This window comes from Sebastes fasciatus, chromosome 4 (assembly GCF_043250625.1).
Source record: "Sebastes fasciatus isolate fSebFas1 chromosome 4, fSebFas1.pri, whole genome shotgun sequence".
NCBI classification, from domain to species: Eukaryota; Metazoa; Chordata; class Actinopteri; order Perciformes; family Sebastidae; genus Sebastes; species Sebastes fasciatus.
The window spans coordinates 16,417,744-16,441,514 of record NC_133798.1 but is presented as its reverse complement, the minus strand read 5'-3'; the positions used below and the strand labels follow the sequence as shown (position 1 = coordinate 16,441,514).

The following is a 23,771-nucleotide window of genomic DNA, read 5'->3' as shown; positions in this document are numbered from 1 at the left end:
AATAAAAGAGGATCTCACCTCTTCATTTGTATCCTACTTTCAAGAAACTGCAATATACAGTACAGAAAGCCTGCAATCCCTCTCAATACCTTCATTGCTTTTCAGACAAACGCTGCAGAAGATATTCACTTAACCTGTCATTCACAGGGCTTATGTGTAACCCTTCATATAGAACTGGGATTTGTTTTGTAGCCTATTTATTCCAGGTGGCTATTTACACAGAGGAACATCTTGAAGCCTTTTAGAGGAAAGTATGAAAACTACTCAAGTTGGAGGTATCGTGTTAATAAAAGCTATAATAAAAGCTATAATAAAATCCTCAATATAGAGTAGGTCCGTAGTCAATACCAGTTTCTAAAGAAAAAAGAAAACAACCCAAACTTTGTGTTCTTGCGAAGTCTTGCAACTCCATGGAGGTTGGCTTGAAAAAGAAAAAAAAGTTAAGTATATATAATAATAACATATTTTAATATGTCTCGCCATTTCAAAGGCCAACAACTTTTTTTTCACTTTGTTTTCTCAAGTCATAATTGTAATCAATTCATTTAAAAATAAACTGTAATTATTGGAGAAAAGAACATGGTGAGCTGGTGGAAAAAAAAGGCTAAAATTGTTGTTATTGGTCTTCTTCATTGAGTTTTTCTAATAAACACATTTCAAATATTTTCTTAGGGGGAATTGTAATTTTGTGTAATGCATACCTGGCAACATGTAGGTTTCAAAATACAGGAGTTTTTTTGCAGCTGTAAATAAACAAGTAAATAGCCAGATTTATTTATATTTTTCTTTATGTTATGACAAAACAATCAGTTTATCACAGTGTTAAATTTATAATAACAATTTATGAACATAATATTAATAGGCCTAAGTATTGGCACCACTAACAGTGGTCCATATATATAAAATGTATATATATATATATATATATAATGGACTTTGACTCCTAAACTATACTGGTAACCCTCACAAACAGTTGCACCTCACGGCCCACCAGATCACTCTGTCAGACACGCTGCAGAGTGGCACTGGTACTCCCTTGGTAATGGCCATGTCACTATTGTTGTTTGTTCTATATAGCTCGGACGTGAGATTTAACTCTGAATGCTGGCAACTTCAGACGTTCTCAGAAAAGTTCTTTATTGCCTTTTGTGGCACAAACACAGCAGTGAGGGGAATGAGTGGAAGGGGCTCGAGAGGACGAATCCGCAGCTCAATATTAGGGAGGTAAAAGATCTTTCAAACATACAAAGCTGCTAGTCAGTGGTGGAATGTAACTAAGTTAATTTACTCAAGTACTAATTACAAATTTAAGCTACTTGTACTTTACTTGAGTATTTGCATTGTATGCTAATTACTTATATATATACTTCAACTCCACTACATCTAAGAGGGAAATATGGTACTTTTTACTCCACTATATTTATCTGACAGCTTTACTTACTTTTCCTTCCTTCCTTCCTTCCTGTCCAGTGAAAACCATGTATCTTCACATGTTGATTTTGAATGTTTGTGATAAACTCAAGGATGAAGTGTTCCTTTATGTGTTGACAAAATGCTCCAACTTCCTAAGCTAAATAAACTATTTAAATACCCTCTTGGATCAGCTGGAAAATGCATCATCACAAAGCTGAAAACAGGGCTGTTTGTTTGAGCTCATGAAAAGTTGACTTTTTAGAGATCTCACAGGACAGCGACTTAAACTACCCAACAGTATACGGAGTTCAAATTAGCACAACCTTAAACATCTAGAGCAGTAAAATAAAAAATACACCTTAATGCAGCAGTAGTATTAAAGCAGTAGTAGGTAGAAATTGAGCAAATATGATTAAAACAAGTTATTTTTATAAAACGGTCACTATATCCTGATAATAGTACATGAGACAGGTAATCTAAAAAAAAAAAATCATGTGCCTCTGTGTCCTCCGGTGCTCCTAATGGCATCTGCAAGATTTCACAGACTGGCGGAAAACAACCAATCAGAGCCAAGCTGGAGCCTTGCCGTCTCTGAGCAGCTGTCAATCACTCGCAAACTCTGATCAAATGGTCAAACTAGGCAACGCTGATCAAATATAAATCAATATTCTGTTACTGTAATGCCTATTTCTCGCCTCAAATGTTTTCAGAAACGTCTTGTAGTGTACTGTTAAGCTGTAAAATGAGAAAATTTGCTCCGGCTGGTGGGCGGTGCTTGGTATTTCCTCAACTGATCTCAGCATGGCTGCTGGGTCGCAAACTTTCTCATTTTACAGTAGCTGCTGGCAGTCACCGACACCTATCAGAGGACGTGGAGATAGTGCAGCAGGGTAGGAGGCTCATGTCCTTCAGCATCTCTAACACACTTCTCTACTTGTTCAATCAGTCTGTTGTGGCAGGTGCACCGCTCTTTGTGATGGTGTGGGGAGGTGGCAGGAAAAAAAAAAACAATGAAAGAACGGACTACAGAGGCAGCTCTGTGAATCTGATGTAGAACTGAAGCGCCTTCAGCCTTTGAATTCATAACCTCACTCCACATCACGGAGTGCTTTAGATAACGGCTGAACTGGGTTTTTCATATGGTGCCTTAATCTGGATTGCTTGAGAAATTAGTCACTGCATTTGTGCATTTTTATCCGCATGCTGTATATAGAATAGATAATGTATGTTCGGTGGAGCAAACATACACAAAGACCCTAACACAAAACAAGAACAAACAAATAAAAAGACAAGTTTAATCCAATGTAATAATAGAATGACCCGAGAGACAGTCTCATCCCAACTCCCCGCAGAATGTCCTCTTTGTTGTACATGTTTGGGAGTGCTGTTCCCAGTGTTTTATGTGCTTCAAACATTCTTGCACAACACTGAAGAAAAAAAAACAGTCAAAATGAATTGATATGAGCAATAGAGAAAGATGGAGACCAATAGCAGGTTAAAGCTCTCTGGGTCTGGTACTGTTTCAACGCACAGTGTGCTCACTTTGGTTTATACGCATTAATGGGAGTGTGTTTGTTGGAGAAAGAGTTCTACATTGATTGATGCTACTGGGGACTTAGTGGTGCAGGAAAAAGGATAGCGTATTTTGCTACTATTAATGCCTTTCCTGCTACAAAACAAAGATGATGTTCTTATGTACATTATGGATGGAATTGGAGGAAAATATACATTTCACAGTGAAAATGAATTCAAGGACAATTGTAAATACTCTATATTGCCTTGCAAACTAGATAAGAAATTAGAAATTCTGTCTCATTGGTATATATAGGATATATGTGTTAGGGAGAGTCAAAAATAGCCTTATATTTTGACTTTTGGGAAGTAAAATCACTGCATGTGAGAATGTATCAGAGCCCCTTTGTTAAAGATCATCTAAATATCATCTGTGAACACGAACAACAGTATCACACAGTTAGAAAACAGAACACTGTAAACTGAACCTGTGAATTAATTGGAACAGTTTATTGAGACAAAATGTGGCATTTTTCCCAACTAACATGCGGAGTAGCTCTGTAGAGCAGCTGCACAGTCTTGAATGCAATACAAGTTTAGTTCTCAGTTGTCTGGTGAAGGTGACTGCTGGATGATAATAACTTTGGATTGTTCGTGTTAGTCATCGTCTGGTGGTCTCTGGGGGGTTGCTGATATTCATAAATGCTTCACTAAAGTTTAAGCCATAGACCACTTTACAAGATGTACTTTTCCCTTTGCTGTGCAACACGCACACCTACAGCCGCACAGATTAAATGTAATTATTCTCCTTTGTTAAAAATGTACTGCCCTGGCTGCCACATAAACGTCAGCACACAAGTGAAAACTATGGCTTAGTGTTACTTTAATGTTTAACGTGTGTTTGTGAAGCTCAACATTAATCAGTCATGGTATAAAACCCAAATATGTCAACTTTGTGATCTTAATTTCTAAGAGTTTCCCTCCAGCTATGCAAAGCTAATTAGCTCTGTGACACCAACAATCAATACTCAAGGGGTGAATCTTGGGAGTGACTCACAACCTGTAAAAATATATTAAATAATAAAATAAATAAAAATGTGTTTACTGGTATTCTATTAAAAATGGGAGCACATTAAACTTGATTGTAGAGTTCAATTTAACGTAATGCATGTATCATGCCTTAGATTGAGGTTCCTCCAAGGAAAAACCCAGACTGCCAATGTCAAAAACATTACCATATTTGTCTCCTTGTTTATATCATAATTTGTATATGTCCAACAGCACCTTAAAGGCAACATCACATTAATGTGCTAAAGGGACTCTGTGGAGTTTGTTGGAGACGCGTCGTCCATCTATATATACAGTACAGTGTACTTACTCACCAAAATGGACTATGTGTATCCCTGAGCTTTAAAATCAGATGTTGAATGTGTTTTCTTCCTCATATAACATTTCCAAAACCAATGTTTAAGCGTTTTAAATCCAGCATCATTTACATCCATTTCTTACTAGCTAACGATCTTCTTCTTCACTGCCTTTGCTGGTGTATGGCTGCATATCTTGGCCACCTGTGGATCAGTAGAATGGTGTGAAACCATTGGCAGGACTGTGTATCATGTCACCCACATGCTTGCATGTGCGCCCTCGTGTGCAGTTCACAGGATGAACAAAATGAAGACCCACTCATAGAATAACAGCTCCATATAGCGCTACTACAGTAGAGGTCAAAACACTACCGTTGAGTTAATTTGTTCATCATTCTAGATTTGATTACAAGAAATTGGCTTCAGGAGATGTGATGAACTTATGACCCTGGACACAAATACTATATGGAATCAGCCTGCAACAGAACTGTACACTACATGGGCCCCCATACAAATCCAGTCCTGTCCCTGACCTCGTCCGCTCTTTTGGCTTTTTCTCCCTTCAGGAAACCTGCAGTGACTCCAATAGAGGTGAAGCAACAATTAACCAATCTCTGCCCATTCACTGCCTCAGCTGCTAAGTGCAACCGACTGAAAGGACGTTAACAAAAGGTAAAAAAAGACACTTTAGACAGTGGCCTCTTGGAGGAAAGCACAGCCGTTTATATGGTTTGTTCTTTTTGCCAGGAGGCAGAGAGAGATGTGCAGTGGGAATATGAGCTCTGACTCCACAGCCAAGAGAACCAGCGAAGCGACCGAACTCAATTGAGATTGGCTCAAGAAATGCCAAACCCAGCATACATGTGGTACAAAGAGGGTCTCCTTTATGGCACGTTTCAACCAAGCAATCTAGTTCAGTTCAGTTATTTTTGCACTCCATTAGCAAAAGTTGGATTGGATGGTACCAAAAGAACCACTCCATTTTTGGTACCACCTCGGTCAAGGCTCCCAGTAAGCTGAGACTATACTAGAAGGTGGAGTTAAAACAGTGTAGATCACTGATTGGTCAGAAGCGTGACACGGGGTATCCTGCACAAATTCACAATTTTTAAATAGCTGACATCATAAGCGACCACAATTTCTAATTCACTCGACCCAGATTTTAAAAAATGGCAGCTCGCATAGCTAGACCATACACTACGCCGTACACTACGACGTACACAACGCTGGACACTACGCCGTACACTACGCCGTACACTACGCCGTACACTACGCCGTACACTACGCCGTACACTAGGCCGTACACTAGGCCGTACACTAGGCCGTACACTACGCCGTATATACGTGCCATACATTGGCGAAGTGCAGATATTTCTCTGTTTAGTTGCCGTTGAAATGATTCAGCGAGATTCTCGTTGAAGATGATGTCACAGCAGTTTAATGTGCCGCGGTGATCAGCTGAGAATCCCACCAACACTGAGGGAGTACTGTCCATAGTGGAAATACAGCTAGAGAAAAGGACCTGGTACCAAATGTAAGTTGAGTCGAGTCGAGCACAGCCGTACCATGCAGTGGAAAAAGCTAAAAAAAAATAGCTACCACCACCTGAAGGTGTCACGGTTCAACTTTTTTTATGTATATGTAAATGTGGGTGTTCTTTTTTTGTTGGGTCTTTTCTTATGGATGAAAAAAACAAACAAAAGCCTAACAAAATCATGTGAAAAGCTGTTTTGTAAGTTGAGTGTCAAGTGTTCACATGTCCTTTTGCGTTTTAGAGTGGGTTTATTTATAACACCTTCTTTGAAAATTACTTCTTGGGCTTTTACAGAGTGACATCTGATTGATGCTTAATTTGAAAATTGGTTGAGATGAGAGAGGTGGGAAAAACAGCAGATAAAAGAATAAGAAGGGAGAATAAATTATAGTGCCAAAGTGTTACATTTTGGCATTTATTAAATATAAATTAAATGCTTCACAAAACTGAAGAATGTTTTATTTGTATTTTTGCAGTCACAATGTAAAACCTCAAATTGTGAGCGTAGGCTGTACTATATTATGCAGAGAGCAATGTCAGTGCAGGAATATTTCTGGGTTTGGTTGTCTGAAATAACACAGACACTGGTAACATGCTGTGTGTAGAATGCTTCTCACGTCTGCCCTAAATTCAGGTCTGTAAAAAGGATAGGGCATTGAGGAACAACAAGAAAGACGCTAATAATAACAAATGTTAAAGGTGTGCCATTATTTTGCTATTGTTGTATTAAGATAACCTTAAAGATCCTGTTTAGCCCAGATAATAGAGCTCTTACAAGTAGCATTTCAATAAAGCTTTCAAAACCTCGAGAAATAAGTGGTATTTTATATTATGCCTCTTTTTACATATTTCGCTTCAGATATTTATCTGTATAAAATACCATCAAGACCATTGATATATTATATTTGAGTAAAATAAAGATAACATCTTAGTCAGTACTGCTCTTATTACGCTCTTCATTTAAACAGCCCTCAGAGCTGCAGTGCGGCCTACGCTATGGGATCAATGCCAGGACCAATTCATCTATCTTCTAATTATTACCTTAAGATGTTCTGTGTGCAGCATCATACCAGTATCCAATCAAATCCAATTAACACTGGTGGCCCCCTCCAGAAAACTGCATTGTGGAGGGATTACACAGCTATTTGTGCCAGTCTGATTAATGGCCGCAGTAATTAATGCTGAAGGGGTCTGTCCGAGTGCCTCAGTGTAGAGGAGCATACAGCAATGAGCCAGCTGCAGCGAACAGAGCTAACACTCACACACACATGCACACACACTAAACACCTGGATGGATCCTCTCATGTGCGCATATGTTATACACAATATGAGGCATTTTTTGGAAGTTTTGTGCCTCTGATATATATTGATAATTAAAGCACTTCATGCAAAAGTCTCTTCCATATGCGCAAACCTACAAAAATAAAAGTTGGATACACAAATCAAACAGCTGTAATGAATCACTGATTCTCATTTTCTTGTTCTTTAACAAAAAAGGCCTCACTTTTTCTCCACCTTTCATCTAAACTAGGCATTTGAGTGCTCAATTTACTCCACACACACTCATACAGCATGCACACAGTCAGAGAGACAGAGACAAGAGTGGAGGCGGAGGCACACTGAGTGAAAGAGTCTAACAGATGTGGAATGACAGTTGCAGAATTGAGCTAAATTGAGTTAGAGAATCCTCCTCCGTTCGAATCAGCAGCATGTTATATGACTTCCTGTTTCATAAGATGCTTAACATGTGCATATCATTAACAAAACAGTGCACAGTGTGTGTCACACACACACATATCTTATCCAAAAGGTAACTCAAGAAACATGTTAGCAAACATAGATTGAAGCTGAAGTTGCTTTTAAAAACAAATTTATATTTCTGTAGTGTTTTACATAATTAGGCCAAGTTGCTTATTATAACAAAAATGACCCTACTTTAAAAAAAAAAACAACAAACGCAAATTTCTTTAACGTATTAACGCAACTTGCAATTTGTAGGTTGTAGCGAGCTCAGTTTTAAAGCTGGAGTGGCATCATATGAAACTATAAAACCTAAGGAATCCATTGGAACCAACCATGTCATACTAGCTTGTCACAAAGGAGGTTAAATAACGCTGGGTTCTATGGGTACCCACGAGTCTCCTCTTTACAGACATGCCCATTTTATGATAATCATTTGCAGTTTGGGGCAAGTCATAGTCAAGGCAGCACACTGACACACTGGCAGCTGTTTTTGGCTGTTGGGCTTGAGTTTGCCATGTTATGATGTCGGCATATTTTTTTATGCTATGCGCAGTACCTGTGAGGGTTTCTGGACTATATATATATTGTATATATAATCAAAAAATAGAATAAAAAATCTGAAGACAGTGCATTACAACTACAGCTAGTATCATTAATTGATACCCTTAAATGTAATTATATTGTCGCTTTTACTGTCACAACTATACAATTCAGGAAACAGGAAAATCCGCAACAGACACTCCACTGGAGACTTGTCAAGCAGACATGCTGTAATGTATAATTGAAGTATACCAATCCAAATAATTCATACAGCAATCTACTTGCAGCATCCGCTTCCAGAGATAACAATCTCCAGCATCTTCAGCACAGAATTATCACAGGTGGTTGGAAGGCCTTAAACCTAATCTCCAGGATGTGACATGCAAATTTGAAGGCTCTTCCTTTGCTTCACTCGGTGTGGATCTATCAGTCTATTTCAACATCAAATGTTCGTTATCGCGCAATGTTATCTCATATTTCAAAGTCTGTGTGTTGATATGGCATGACTCCAGCCTGATAAGAGCACAAACACCTGCTTGCTCTGCAGGCGTGCTGCTTGGAGAGCCCTTTATATTGGCTTTGGATTGCTTTGCTGAAATATGAGGTTTAATCTCTCTGTTTTTCACCTGCCTTTCCAAATCCTCTCCACGTCTTTTTTTCTCGTACTGATGCGTAGTAATTTTCCATAAATTGTAGCACAAAGGACTGTGAAAAGCCTTGCGAACACTTTGTGAAAATTGCTTTGACTTCACGGAAGTTTTTCATGTGTCCTTTTGTCCTTTCATTTTTCTATTTCTTATGCATCTTTTTGAGTCTTTGAATGAATGTTTGTGCGCGCGCGAGTGTGCTCGTCCACGGCCGACTTCTGAAATGGTACAAACTGCTATCACTACGTTCTGTTTCGCTCTGTAGGTTAACCACCACAACAGAGAAATTCACAATTCATGAGTGGCAAATACTCAGTATCTCAGTATTCTCTGAAGGCCATTTGAAGGGGAGGTGAAATGACTCATGAATGATGAATACAAAACTGTTCCCAAAATAATATGTTAATCAATGCTGTAGATGTCTGTTGAACTGATGGAAAATGTAATACATGCAATGCTTCTGTAGTATTTTGTAATTGCACTCTTTAAATAAGGAATGGACGTACTGGCAAATGTTAGCAATTTTGTGGCCATACATGAGAAAAGCAATGTGGGATGAGTTTAGGGGCTGTATCAGACATGACTTATCAAATCATACCCTTTAATTATTCAACACTAAATAATCTAAATCAACTTAAAAGGGCACAAAATACAGTTTTGAAGCTGCAGGCGCAGTGCACACAACGGGTGCATTTGGTAACAGGGTGGAATAAAGAAAAAATATATTATCAATCTCTGTAGGAGGGTGTGTTAGGGATTGGTAACAATAATTACATTTCACATTCCTGCATATATCAGTCAAGAGAAGGTTTATAGTATTTCAGACATATTTACAACCAGTCACCAAAATACCGAACCAAAGCAGGTGAGCAAAAAAAACATGCTGCGCCTCCTCAGGAAAGTCTCGCTGTCAGCAGCAAAAAGCTGAACAGTGGGTGTAATGCAAAAATAGAACCTAGTATAAAAAAACTGCTTCTGCCCTGCTCTACAGTATTTGAGTTGAAATAATTAATTCAATAATTAAATTGTTTTAGTACTCCTTAAAGGTACAGTTTGTCACATTTTGGGGGATCTGTTGGCAGAAATGGAATATAATATTAATAAGTATATTTTCTTTAGTGTTTAATAACCTGGAGCTACGAATCGTTGTGTTTTCGTTATCTTAGAATGAGCTGTTTATATCTATAGGGAGCGGGTCCACTTCATGGTGCCGGCCGCCATGTTTCTACAGTAGCCCAGAAAGGACAAACCAAACACTGGCTCTAGATAGAGATCTAGATTTCCGCGTCGGCCACCGTAGTTCTCCCACACGCTTGGCAGAAGTTGCAGTTGGTTGCAATCTGCAACCTCACCACTAAATGCTGCCAGATGCTACACACTGCTCCTTTAACACTGCAGTGTACTTAGGTTGACTTTACTGACTGAGGAAATGGATCATTAAGCACAATTGCGTATATCAATGAATGTGATGTCATAAAAATAGATCCACTGCACTTAATAGAAGAGAAAAGAGTGATGCCTCTGACAGTAGAGACACATTCTGGATGGATCAACTCACTGTTCAAAACGCCAGATGTTGTGGTTGTCATTGATAGTCCCAAATCAGTTTTCATTTGATCCTTCCAAATCACGGACCTACAAAAACACAGAAAAAATAAAAGTCCTATAACAAATGCATGTAAAGATACACTGGTAAGTCATTGTAAAATACCAATTAGTTATATCCAATATTCCTTAGGTTATAATGGCCCAACATGTATGGGACAAGTGATCTATTGATGTAAGATACAGTAACTGTTTTAAATGGATTTAAATGTAATTTAAAAACCCACAGAGAAGGGGTAATACTTCATAGAGAAATCTGAATAAAATGACAACATTTGATAGAAATCATATTATAATGTAGATATGTAATAAAGAGATGTTATAGATATGTAAATCAGATATGTAAATCCTCTCCACATTAGAGGGGTATGCGTTATAGCTGTAGGCTATGCAATGATTATATGGTGAGCTGTTCCCTGTGTGACTGGATGAGGTTTACATCTAAACGTAGCTTTAATATGTATCATCACACATTCATGTCTGGATCATTTAAAGAGCTGACTTGTCACAACACAACAGAAACTTCTTACGGCCAAATTGGTTTAGTACAATTGAAATGTGATGGACATTAGGCACTCTTTGGCCACATTAAGCCTGGATGCAATCAAGGCAGTGATAGTTTTGTTGTTGGTCTGGCTGGAAATTGGCAGTAATAAGGATGTTTAAAGACATGCAGTGGAAACTATTGACGTCCCAGGCCTTTGAGACCAGCCAATATTTTTTTTTTCACTCGATTACCATCTCCAGTTGCGAATCTGCAATAATTATTAAGGCTGTCTAGTCTTTATAGGCACTGTGGAATACAAATGAACTGGATCCTGCAGCGATAGTCATCGTGTGGCGACCAGCTCTGTGCAAGGACGGTTAGAGTAACTCAAACTTCCTCAAATGTCAAGTAACCCTGCATTAAAATCACCATGTATGTGCATGCAGTGCATCGCAGTAGCTCTAACATTTTCCGAAGGACATCGCCACCCACACACACTGTATTCATACACTGAAAAACATAAACACACACACACACAAACATAGTGTGTTTGAAAATATGTTCTTGCTAGTGCATGCGTAGGCTTAATGATGAGATAGCACAAGGCAGAGAGCGAATCTGCTCGGTTTGACATGTTTTATTATTCCTGCATTATGCAACCATTGCTAAATGTCATGTAAATGCTTCAATGAATTTCAATTTAGCATCAAGCCACTAAGCCCCAATTTGTACTTTGAGTTGATAAAGTGAAATTGAGGGATGAGGAAAAAAGTGGCTCGGAAGAGACTGCATGCATGGTACACTTCCCTGAGAGTAGTGTTATCCAACCATGAATGCAGAATGTCACTGCATGGCGGTAAGGGAAAAAAGTCATTTGTCAGCTGTATCAAGAGTAATTGTGAGTGATTAATGTAGAAACAGCAGTATTGTGATTAGCCTTGCTGAACAAGTAGCCTGCAAGATAGGAAGTGTCCACGTCTGTGGTGATTAAACATTAAAACAGTCACAGTAGTACAGGAAACTGAATCTGCATCGGTTAGTGCTGGAGCTGACGATCCAATAGTCCATCATAATTTCATATGATGAAATCCAAGTTGACAATTGAGCCCATTTTAAACTAATTACTTGACTCCACTTAACCAAAGACATAGACACATGTTGAGTGGAAGCATGCCACAAAGTGAATTCTTATGAGATCCAGTTTTCACTAAGTAACCACAGAGTATTGCATTAGACAGTAAGGACATTAGGTTTATTGGAATATTGACTGAATCGAGTTAAACTGTATAGTATATCTGCTGTACTTATATACGTATCTATATGTACTGCCTTAAGTAAGGATTAAAACAAAACGATATACGCTTACCTGTAGGGTAGTGGTTCAAAATGAGTTCTATGTAACACATAACATCCTGGATCTGATTCTGGCCAGGGACATTTATTGCATAAAGACTGCAAAAGCAAACCGTTTTAGTCCAAATCACATGCAAACCACTATCAAGACGAAGAATCAAGCTATGTTCACACTACGAGCAACAAAAGCAACACAACGGCCATTATGGCCAGTAACATTGTTTGCGAGTCGCCATTGAAGTGTTGCTCGTGTCCTGAGTCCTGACAAATATCTGTAAAACACTCAAATGTCCCGGTTAAAATAGCAATATAATACTTAAATAGGCGTTTATCATGTTTCACTCGTTAATTAATTTGTGCGCACGAGATAAGTACAGAGAGCCAGCACAGCGCACCGCTGCAGTTTCTATAGAGAGTGATGTTGTGCGCTGTCCAGCCAAAATTACACACGGACACAACAGATCCGCTGGTTGCATTTTGTGCAATTTTGAACCACAGAACCCTCTGTGCTTATGTGAACATCTAACCTGTTGTTTTGATTAATTATTCTACACAGTTCCTTCAGCGCATCAACGGGCAACAGGGGGTAGAAAGTAATGAATGTGATAAGCCATGATTCTCACAGCGTCTGAAGCACACCCCTATAATAATGCCTTCTTTCTGATCCCACTCCGTCCTCAAATGCGCCACAGGTGCGCCAAGTTAGCCATCCTGATGAAAACGCCTATGGTGCGTGCATATTAACGCGTGAACGCGTGTGCATGAACGTGCAGTACACTTAAGTGTCCCAATTTGGGGATTTGAAAATATGGTCACCCTATAATGGCGCTACATGAAAAGTGAAGGTGTTTGTATCAAAAGTCATGCCAATCCATCCAATAGTTATTGAGATATTTCAGTCTGGACCAAAGTGGTGTACCGACTGATTGACCGATGGAGTGGCATTGCCCTCCCTAGAGTCACACTGCTAGCATATACTAACATGTGGCAATGCCAGCATAAGTCAAAATTGAGGACTATTTAGTAGGAAATGATGAGTTACTATAGAACTTACTGTACATGGATAAGCTGCATTAATGAATCATTTATTATTTGTGAATATCTTTAAATTGACACACTGACCACTTTCTTTGTGATTCGTTCCTGATTAACTCTGACCCTGTGAGTATCTACTAGTTAGGGTTAATCAAACTAAAGCTCAGTAACACATGAAATTATAACTGCATGTTGCATGAATCACCAGTAAAATACAACAAGATCAAACATTTTTGTAAGTTTAGTAAGCAATGTCTGAGTTGTTTCAAAAGCGGTTCTTTTTGAATTGGTTATGTCAGCAGGAGTAACATTAAGCATGCTCTTGCTTTTTGGAGATGGAGATTTGGTGCGATACTCGACCCTGCTCCCCAATAGAGCAGACTTCAAAATCAATTTGACAGATGAAGAATGAAATTAAGCAGCACTCATTCTGAAAGGTTTTTGGTAAGTTAGATTCCACATGAAGCACCCCATCTCTATTTCTCAAGGAAATATATTTGTGTCGTACGCATTTACATAAAAAAGTCCCATTCATCAGCAGGTTAAGAAAAGGTCAGAAGTATGAGTGCTTGCGTTTGACTCGTGTCACTGTCTTTCATTAGAGCCGGCAAGCCTTGCCATAAAAGCAGTGCCAGCTGGCCCCTCTCTGCTTACCTGGCTGTTCATTTTACTGTCATTTCATCCCAGATACTAAATGAGCACAATGAGATGAATTTCAGTAACAGCAATTAGGGGAACAATTACACAATTAGAGGATGAAATATTTGGCATGGCTAAATGTAAGTGGATAATGATATGAAACTTGTAAGCACACAACAGAAAAAAAGATTGACTTGCCTCACAGTGCTAGGTGTTTGGAAATTATAGGTAGATTTAAGAGTTGCTGTCCTTTTTATACTTGAAATAAAATTATAAACAGTATATATTGTACAACAGCATTGTAGTTAGCCATACATCAGACCGGCACATACGGGTACTTTGCAAAAAGTCAAGGCCACGCCCCCTTTTGGGGGATAGAAAACCGAAGATCCCATATAAATTTATATCAATGCAATTTGACGTGTGTTTGGATTGTAATTTTGACAAATTTGTATGCATTCATTTATTGTAGAACAAATGGTTTGTTTTATACACATGTCTAATAATATTCGGAGATCAGCGTTTTGAGATTTATTGTTGGTGCAACCAACTACACAGCAACTCTTCAACATAGCATTATTACCGGTTTGTTTAAAGTAGAAATTTGGCGACATGTTTCAATTTCTTCTGTTTATTATGTTACTGTCCTTAAGGGACACAGGATTGGTTTCCCCCAAAAGAGGGTCGTGAGAGCCTACTCTGAATGACATATTGGCGGTCTGATGTTTTAAACCATTTCCATATCACCCATCCACATATGCAAGCATATGTATATGCATGCACAAAAAAAACTTGTTTCCATCACTATGGAGGACATCGCATTGACTTACATTAATTCCCCTGAGACTTACCCTGACCTTAACCATAACCATTAGATACTCAACCTTAACCTTAATCCTTAACCCTTTATCTGAAGCCTAAAATGTAATGATTTACATTTTGGGCATCTGCTCTTTGTCCCCACATGCGGAGGGGAGTCCCTAAAATGTGACTGTGTGAACAGATGTATGGTATGTTGGTGTAGCTGCAGAATTTTAATTCACTAAAGCCACTGTTTTTTTTTAGGGAGCTCTATGAAAAAAAAAAGAAAGGAAAATTTCAGTCATCCAGTCTATGTGAAACAAATGCATGGATTAGTATGTCTGCAAGAGACGAGAATGGCCATAGAATAGCAATCTTTCTATGATGGAATAATGCTTCATGGTCACCCTGTGGGATTTACAGCTAAATTAAAAAAATACACCCACACTCGTTATCTTTGCTTTGAGTTTGAAGATCAAATTGCCAAGCCTGTTCCCCATGGGTCAGAGTAAAAATAATTTCAGTCTCAGTTAAGTGTTAGAAAGCTGTTACTCATCTAACTGATAATAATAGATGGTCAGGGAGCCTTTTCCATTTATGTCATTTGCTTCAACAGATATATTGTAGTTGTTTGTTGTCGGCGTGGATCTCCAAATTGTCTCACATCACCTAAGGGAAGTATGTACTGAATGAAAATAAACTAATTTGCAAAATCATTTAATGTTTGAGCCTAATTTTAGAATAAAACTTTTACCACACCATTGTTAAGTTTGTTTGGCCCTCAGGTGTAGAGGAGTCAAATCATCCACCTAATTGGACCTAAATGCCAAATGCCTTACAGTGATATAGGACATAATAAGTTATGGAAGTATACCTTGAATGAACAGAGTCAATGTTGATTTTTAAATGATGCCCCCTTGCTTTGTATGCAAATAATTTATATGCAAGAACCAAGTTCTTTTATTTTTTCAAAGTGTACCATACAAAGTACTTTAACAGAGGCAGCTGTGTATACAGAAGTAGAGATGTCTGGGACAAATGTGAAAGGTTTGGGCTTAAATGTAAAAGGAAGTAGTGAAATCGAGTGTAAAAGTTCCACAAAAATCCAATGACTCATGAAGACTGCCATGGTACGGTGGTGATTCATATTGGACTTAAAGCCTTGGGTTGTCAGCAACAGACTTCGCCAAAAATACACTTTCAACCAGGTGTGTCTGGATGTGTGTTCTCAACGCAAAGATTCATGTCCCTCGCCATGAGATTACCATCAAGGTGTAGTCATTTTAGACCTTGTCTGCACAGAATAATATCAATAAAAAAGTAACTTTCAACTTCTGATAGCATCTCTTATGGTCAGCAATGGTATGTACAGTAGAGGAAATGTGATATTTATAAAACTGTGAATGGAGTTGTGAATGCTTTGACCACCACTGGGAGCACTTGTGCACCGTTTCCTCCTTCAAGCCCTGATATTTCTCCTCAAATTCCTTCTTGTTGATGTTGAATCCACACTGCCGCTTCCATAATCACTGATTTCTTTTCATTCTCCATTACCACAATGTCTGCTTGGCTGGCCAGTACTTGCTTATCTGTCTGGATCAGCAGGTCCCACAGGATCTTAGCTCTGCTTTTCTTAACGAGCGGGGGCTGACTTGGCTCCTGATTGCTGTACAGTGTACAGCTGGTACCATAGATAGAGTGATACTGCTGGCCTACTAAGTATATACAAATGTGTGCAAGAGCGTGAAAGAGGGTTTCACGTTCAGGTTGTTGTTATACACTGTTCGTAGCTATACCTACAAAATGTAATACACAGTAACTATGTAGTTTTGTTGCCTCAACCTAACAAAGTAAGTTCTGTCTTAAACCTAACCAAGCCAATCTTTTCCTAAACCTAACAAAGTAGTTTTGTTGCTTAAACCTAACCTAGTTGATTTTTTCCTAAACCTAACTAAGTAGTTTTGTGGCTTCAACCTAACCAAGCCAATCAAAGTAGTTTTGTTGCTTAAACCTAACCAAGTCGATCTTTTCCTAAACCTAACTAACTAGTTTTGTTGCATCAACTTAACCAAGTAGTTTTGTTGCCCTATCCTAACCAAGTCATGTTTTTCCTAAACCTAACTAACTAGTTTAGTTGCCTAAACCAAACTAAGTAGTTTTGTTGCCTCAACCTAACCACATTGTTCCCTGTGAAGACGGTAGTTTATTTTAAAAAGACTGCACGTAACGAGCGGAAATTGACATGTGTTGCTAGATATTCATAGGAAAATGCAGGAAAAATGCTCATAAAACTAGGGTTACAGCATGTAACCTTTGTTTTCATTCCATTTGTTGTCACATTGGCTCTAGAATATGAAAGTGACATGCAAACTCAATAGCTAGTTACCATGCAAGTAACAAAAACCAAAAGCGTATGAGCTCCAACAGCACATTATATGTTATGCTAAGAACAAGCAGAGAAATCATGGGAAAATGGAGAACAGAGAGAGTTAATGCTCGTGTGACTGCGATATTTTTAGAGACATTGTTCACATGAACATCCATCACGGATTCTCACTCTGGGAATGGTTGGAGACATAGTGGTGGAGAGGATGGGAGACGGGAGCAAAAAAAGGGTTATTTTCTGTCAGAGGAGACATGTGCTCTTCCCAAAATGAATTTCATCTCATATACATGCGTAAATCTCGTCAGCCCCCATCTCTCTCTTGGCGGGAAAAGCCGTTCAGAAAGACAGCTGAGATAAATCAGCGTGTGTGGCCCCGATGTAGCCTGTGTGGGCTGGGACAGAGATGAAGCCACTGCGAGCGGCCTCTGGCTTTAATGATGTGCAGTGAGCCAGTGGAGGCGTGTAAATCTGCAGCTGGCATCTCATTCTCTGCAGCCTCAATTCTTCCCCAACCTCTGAGATATCTCTGTCAAAGTCACCTCTGTGCACCCGTGTCAGGTTCAAGTGGAACAATCTCTACAGTAGGTTAAGGAGATACAGTAACAGATTCTGCAGATGGACAGAAATTGCCACCCCGAGTTGCGACCTCACACAAATCCATGAATAAATGATGTTGTACTGCTACTACAAAGGTATTATTTACTAAATTAAAAGCCTGCATTACAGGAATAACAGAGAACAGGTTTTAATGAGACGCTTAAATAAACCTCAGGAGGCAGTTAATCTAGTTGCATCTTGGGAACAGCATGGGTGAGGTAAATCACTACCTACCCAACAAACAATTTAAAACCTCCCTGTACAAATGATTCCTAGGTAAACACACTCACTTTAATCAGAACAGATGATGAAAATGATGATGTACATTAGAAGGGATTGTCATCTCCAAAGCCCCAAATCCTAATGAAGTCATTAATCAAGCTAAGAGGTCACATCTCTCCGATAAAAGTCATGTTTTTGTGATTGTTTATTGAAGCCTTTGCGAAATTTTTGCAACCCTGTGATCAATTAGGTCACACGGGCAAATGCCAATATTCCATTGCTGCAATAAACTAAAAGGGATTTGTTTATAGATTGGAAAGTAATTAAGGCTGGAGGTCATTGATTTGTCAACACTAGAGCAGGGCATAACACATTATTGTATAAATATGGACAAGCTTTTATTTTTTCAACAATAGAAGACATAAGACCCATATATCCATCTCCATCTGTCCAGCATTTTGCCTCCTCAGTTTGTTTTGTCTTTGTTCCTTTTTGAAGATGTTCTGTAGCTTTGGAATCTTACAGTTGCCAATGTCAAACATGAAATCAACCTCATGGTAGTAATACATATGTGGAGTCCATTTAAATATGCACTGATAATACGGTCATCTTGTACAACTCAGTACCGTGACCGTGAGTGTTACACCATCATGTAGCCATGTGCCACTTTTGTGCATCCGAATCTCCTCTTATCGATATTGTGAAAAATAACTCTGCTGCAATACCTGATAATGTAGTACGTTTACCAATGAGGCAAACAACCACATACACAGTGTGTGCTATCTCCTGCAAACAGAGTCTTACCGTGACAATTCAACACTCTGCAGCCTTCCCTCTACACCAGTGGTCTCAAACTCAATTTACCTGGGGGCCGCTGGAGGCAGAGTCTGGGTGAGGCTGGGCCGCATCAGGTATTCCACAAAAAAAGCTTTGTTAAAAAAAAAAACAATCTTCTCAAACGTCATTATTAACAGTTCTTTAACTTGAATGGGTTCTTCTGAACATGAACTGTCCTGAACATTAATGGAACATTGAAGAACATGAACGGTTCTTCTGAACATGGCCTCTATTGCGTCTCCCACTTTTCCTGAAATTGTCTGTGCTCGTCACCAACCTTTCTCTTCACTGCAGGCTTTGAAAAAGACATGATTGGGGCTGTGTGACAAGATATATATTCATTCCACTTGGTGTCACTCCGCAATAAAGTTGTGCCTGCTGTGTTTGTGTTGCTCTGCAATTACACCACCAAACCGCTAGTTGGCGGCGGCGTCTCTATGAGTTTCCTTCTTCTTCTTGTACTACAAACAGAAACTGAGCGGAGTTGGAGCTAATAACTGTTGAACCACAGAACTTCTACTGACATTACTGCAACGCCGAAAAGAGAAAATATATCTGAGTGGATTTGTGTGAACAAACATTGAAAAGATGGAGGCAGAGAGAAGTAGAACTTGGTCCTGGCCGCTCAGCATCGCTGAGAGACTGGACCAATCACAGCTGTTGCGGTCTGCGTCGCCGCGACGTGTAGTTACATTTCTGGAGAGGTGCACGTCAGGCTACGGCGTCGATTCAACGCAGAAGTATAAATCAAGCTTTAATCAAGCTTATGCGATGTTACACGGGCGCCGCCACAGTTGTTGTGAAATGTTTCTCTGCTTGCATCAAGCCCGGCCGATTGCCCGTCCCCGGGAGCCATATACCCCACTGTGATTGGTAGGTTCGTTCAGCTCGGGCTCGCGCAACAAAGGGACCTTCAACGGCAAACTGCCATTCACATAAAACTCGCGGGCCGAGGGCGCCTGGTTAGCTCAGTTGGTAGAGCGGGCGCCCATGTAACAAGACTTGGTCCTGACCGCGGCGGCCCGGGTTCGAATCCGGCCTGTGGCCCTTTCCGCATCCACTCTCTCTCTCCCCCCTTTCCAAGACTCTATCCACTGTCCTGTCAATAAAAATGAAAAAATGCCCCCAAAAAAAACTTTATAAAAAACTTTATAAAAAAAAAAAAAATTTGCGGGCCGCACTAACATTAAACTTTCATATCAAGGTGGGGGCCACAAAATATCGTCTTGCGGCCCGCAATTGGCCCGCGGGCCGCGAGTTTGAGACCCCTGCTCTACACAATACAATTCAGAAGTTAGTGCTATTTGTGACCTTATAAGTTTTCATGTGTGAACTGAACGTTTTTGTGATATTGAGTTATAAATTTTTGATATTCAGCAAAATTCATAAGCAGGGAAATTATCTTTCATTTGTCAATATTATAGACACCTTAAAAGTACTCTAACTGTAAAATATAAAAATGCAATCCAATACTGAAAACTCAACTGTATGGTAGATGTTGTAAGATATAACATAAAGCAATTTCAAAAGGAACAAATTAAAGTTTACTCTTACTTTCTTTAATAAAAAAATTAAGATTAAATATTCCAGAGACATTTGAACCAAAACTAGAGCTCAACTTTTTTTTTTTTTACAACTCGGCAATGAATATCTGAAGTGCAACATCTTTTATTTAGTTTTTATAGTTCATGGCAAATATACATTTTCTATTTATGAAATAGATGTTATTACTTTTCTTTATTTTGCATTACTGATTAATATATGTGTATGCACCGTCAGGATTGCTATTTAATTTTGTTGTACTCTGTGCAATGACAATAAAGGCATTTGATTCTATTCTACACATTTAAACTACCTCTCTTCTTACTGTGCCCACACTGACCACATTAGGGAAAAGTTGTACGAAAGTTTTATTTCAGAAAATATCTTAAACTCATCATTCACGCTACAGTCAATACCGGAACAATGCAAGAACTTAAACACTGTCAAGGTGTTACTCATATGGGCTTATAACACAATTTTGTGTTTGGGAACTCTCCAAAATGTTTTTTTTTTTTTCTAGTAGCGGGGTCATCCTTCAGTCATGAGTGTTGAAACTTAGAGAGCTACTTTACTATCATCAATGAGCCTGTTCTTATATAAAGCAGTATAAAAGTTGAAAGGAGAAACAAAGTAAGAACACACATACTGTACATCAAGTGAGTAGAAACTACATACTGTACATAGAAATACACATTTATCCACCCTCCTCACAGATTGAATGAAGGAGTTGGTTGAATGGTGGCGTTTTCTACCTTTGAGAGAACACGGCGGGATATGTTGGCTAGGGCTGCACGATTATGGCCAAAATGCTAATGACGATTGTTTTGATCAATATTGAGATCACAATTATTTATCACGATTATTCCTAGATTTTAGGGATTTTTTATATTACTGTAAAAACTCTGAGCACATGTGTGTGTAACCAGCAAATAAACAGATATACGAGACTGCTGAAAACCAACCGGCTTCGATTGGCTGCTGATTGACGATGCATCTCTAGCTCATAGTTTAGGAAGTGCTTGATTTATGCATCAGAGTTTTCAATGAGCGGAGCATTTGAAACGTCAATATTGCACTAATATTCCAATCTAATGTCGGCATAACATTCTTGACCATGTGCTTTCACAAAGGATCTGATGAGGATCCAGGGAGTCAAACCATAGTTTAGGTGCCAAAGATGTTATGTTGTCAGTCATCTTCTCCTCAACCTGAGCCCTTTAAGGACCATGTTATTGTGGTCTGCAGTGCATATGATGATAAAGTTGTTTGGACTGATCATGCTTGAATATTTCTAAAGCTTTTACTTCAATATTATCTGCTTCTACGACCCTCAAATGTATCCTCTCTGACCTGTTCATCTGACATGTTCAAAAATAGATGTAACACAGCACAACATAATAGCTTGCAACTACGATCCCTCCATATTTTTTATCTTCTGAAATCCTTTTATTGGAGGCCAATACGTCCTCTGGAAGAAATCAAAGCTTCAATCAACTACAGCGCTATAGGGAAGAAAACTGTTTATTTGCTAAAGTTTTAGGGCTTCTTTTAAAAGACAGTGCGGGCTAAGCTTTTTCAGTACATGCTCTCCCGAGGGGTACCTACCAAAATGAGCTCAACTCTCCATAGACTTCACCTCCAGACACGAGGGGTAAGAGCTACACTCGGCTCCAGTGGACAAGCCTGCCTGTAATTAAATTGGCCTCGACACCGTACTGGAGGAATAGGCTGCGATGTGTTTATTTATTTTTGGGCATAACCCAGACAATTTACCATGCACTGCAAGAAAATGCTGCCAGTGCTGTTGAGGAATGAGCACATTGTCAGCATCATCAAAACAGCAAACAGTGATTATCTTCCTTAGACTGTATGTGACAAGACATTGTTCTTCATTTAATGCCCTAAGCCATAAATTGCATTACAGTCAGTTAATCATTTGAATTGCCTTTTAGAATGTTTGCATCCTTTTTTATATAAATGGCTCCTCTAAGTCATTTCTATATAATAGAATATAAGTACTCCCTCCTCTTCGATAAATCACATTTTAGGTAACATACTAATAAAAAAGCCCAAGTGTTGATGGGAGTTTGGAGATAGTCTGGGTGACTCATCAGTCCTTGACGGTGCTGATGTGTTGACTCTGACACTGAACACATTGTAGTAAATGTGTGGCGTCCTCTGTTAAGGTCAGATAAGCACCAGATTGCTCTCGTATGAGTGTTGACATGAAAAGAGTACCCTTTATAGTAATAGTATTTTCTCTTTCTCTATCATAAGAGTGAAGCACCATCTAAGGCTTTCTTATTGTTACTGTAAAAGGGGAGAGTTTCCTCCGGCTGTTCTGGTTTCCCCCCACAGTCCCCAAACATATAAGCCCGGTGAATTGCGGGTTGTTGCCACTGTGAATTTACCCGTAGGTATGAGTGAAAATGTGTCTGTCCACGTATGAACCCATTCCTTTCACTCCGTGCATGCTGGGATAGACTGCGGCCCCCGACGTGACCCTGAAGGAACAATTAAGTGCACGAAAACTGATGGATGGTGGGAATCTCAGGGATTATTGCCTCTAAACAAACACAAGCAATCTGACATAGACTAAAACATGTTTTCTCCCTTCTTTACAATGTTTTCTCTGTTCACATTCTTGTATATATCACACTCGCTATGATAAGGGAAGTTCATTATATCAAGACAACACGCGGCATAAAGGAGATTATTTAAATGTGACTTTCATGAAAAGATATGTTGTTCTGTGCATCTATTAAATTCAGTTGCCAAAGCTCCTCGCATTGCATTTGTGTACACAGCAGCGCTAAGCAGATTTGGAGGGAACCACAAAGAAAGAGCTACATAAACATGCTGTACTGCCTGAACCCTAATTCCTCTTCAGATTTCACTCATTGAGTCCCCTGTAGTGTTGTTAGGTGCACAATAAAGTGCCCAATTACAGGACTGATGTTTAGCTGCCAATATTTTTGTCTTTCTAACCAAAATTGAAACAGAAAAGATGTTTAACAGGATTGCTTCCTTCTTTCTTGAAAAGTATAACCCTCAAAAGACAGATCTGAATCTGTTTTCTTTCGAGTAACTGTAAGCCATCATTTTTGCTCACTGTCTTTTTAACCTCTCATGTTTAACAAAAAAATTGACACATTTTAATTACGAAATAGACGACTAAAAAGCAGCGATAAGATTGAGAATGAGAAAAGGGAAGAACACATCACTGGTGACACAAATGGGAATAATGCAAACAGCTGGAAGAGAAATTGAAAAATGAAGTAATTGAGGGAAAGACAAACGACAAGGGAGAATGAGGATTAATAACTGGGTGTTATGAATGCAAACAGTTTCATTGTCACATCTTTCTTCCTCTCAGAATGAGGATGTTAGGCTAGAACAGATTTGTTGTCACAGTAGTTATAAAGAGAACAGAATTACTGATGGAAATTTCAAGAATGTTTTATGTCTAAAAATCAGAGGAACTACCATTCAGGCTGTTCTCATATACCTATGG

General features: G+C 39.0%; 1 protein-coding gene across 4 annotated transcripts in view; it reads right to left on the bottom strand.

Moving 5' to 3' along the window:
* lrrc4ca (leucine rich repeat containing 4C, genome duplicate a) overlaps positions 1-23,771 on the bottom strand; it is a 192,501-nt gene that overhangs the window by 118,232 nt on the left and 50,498 nt on the right. For 2 of the 4 annotated variants that reach the window (XM_074632285.1, XM_074632288.1), the window contains exon 2: positions 10,312-10,388. The exons of the other annotated variants lie outside the window; for them this stretch is intronic. The gene's annotated coding sequence lies outside the window, so the exon portion shown is untranslated. The remainder of the gene's footprint in view (positions 1-10,311; positions 10,389-23,771) is intronic. 4 annotated transcript variants of the gene reach the window in all.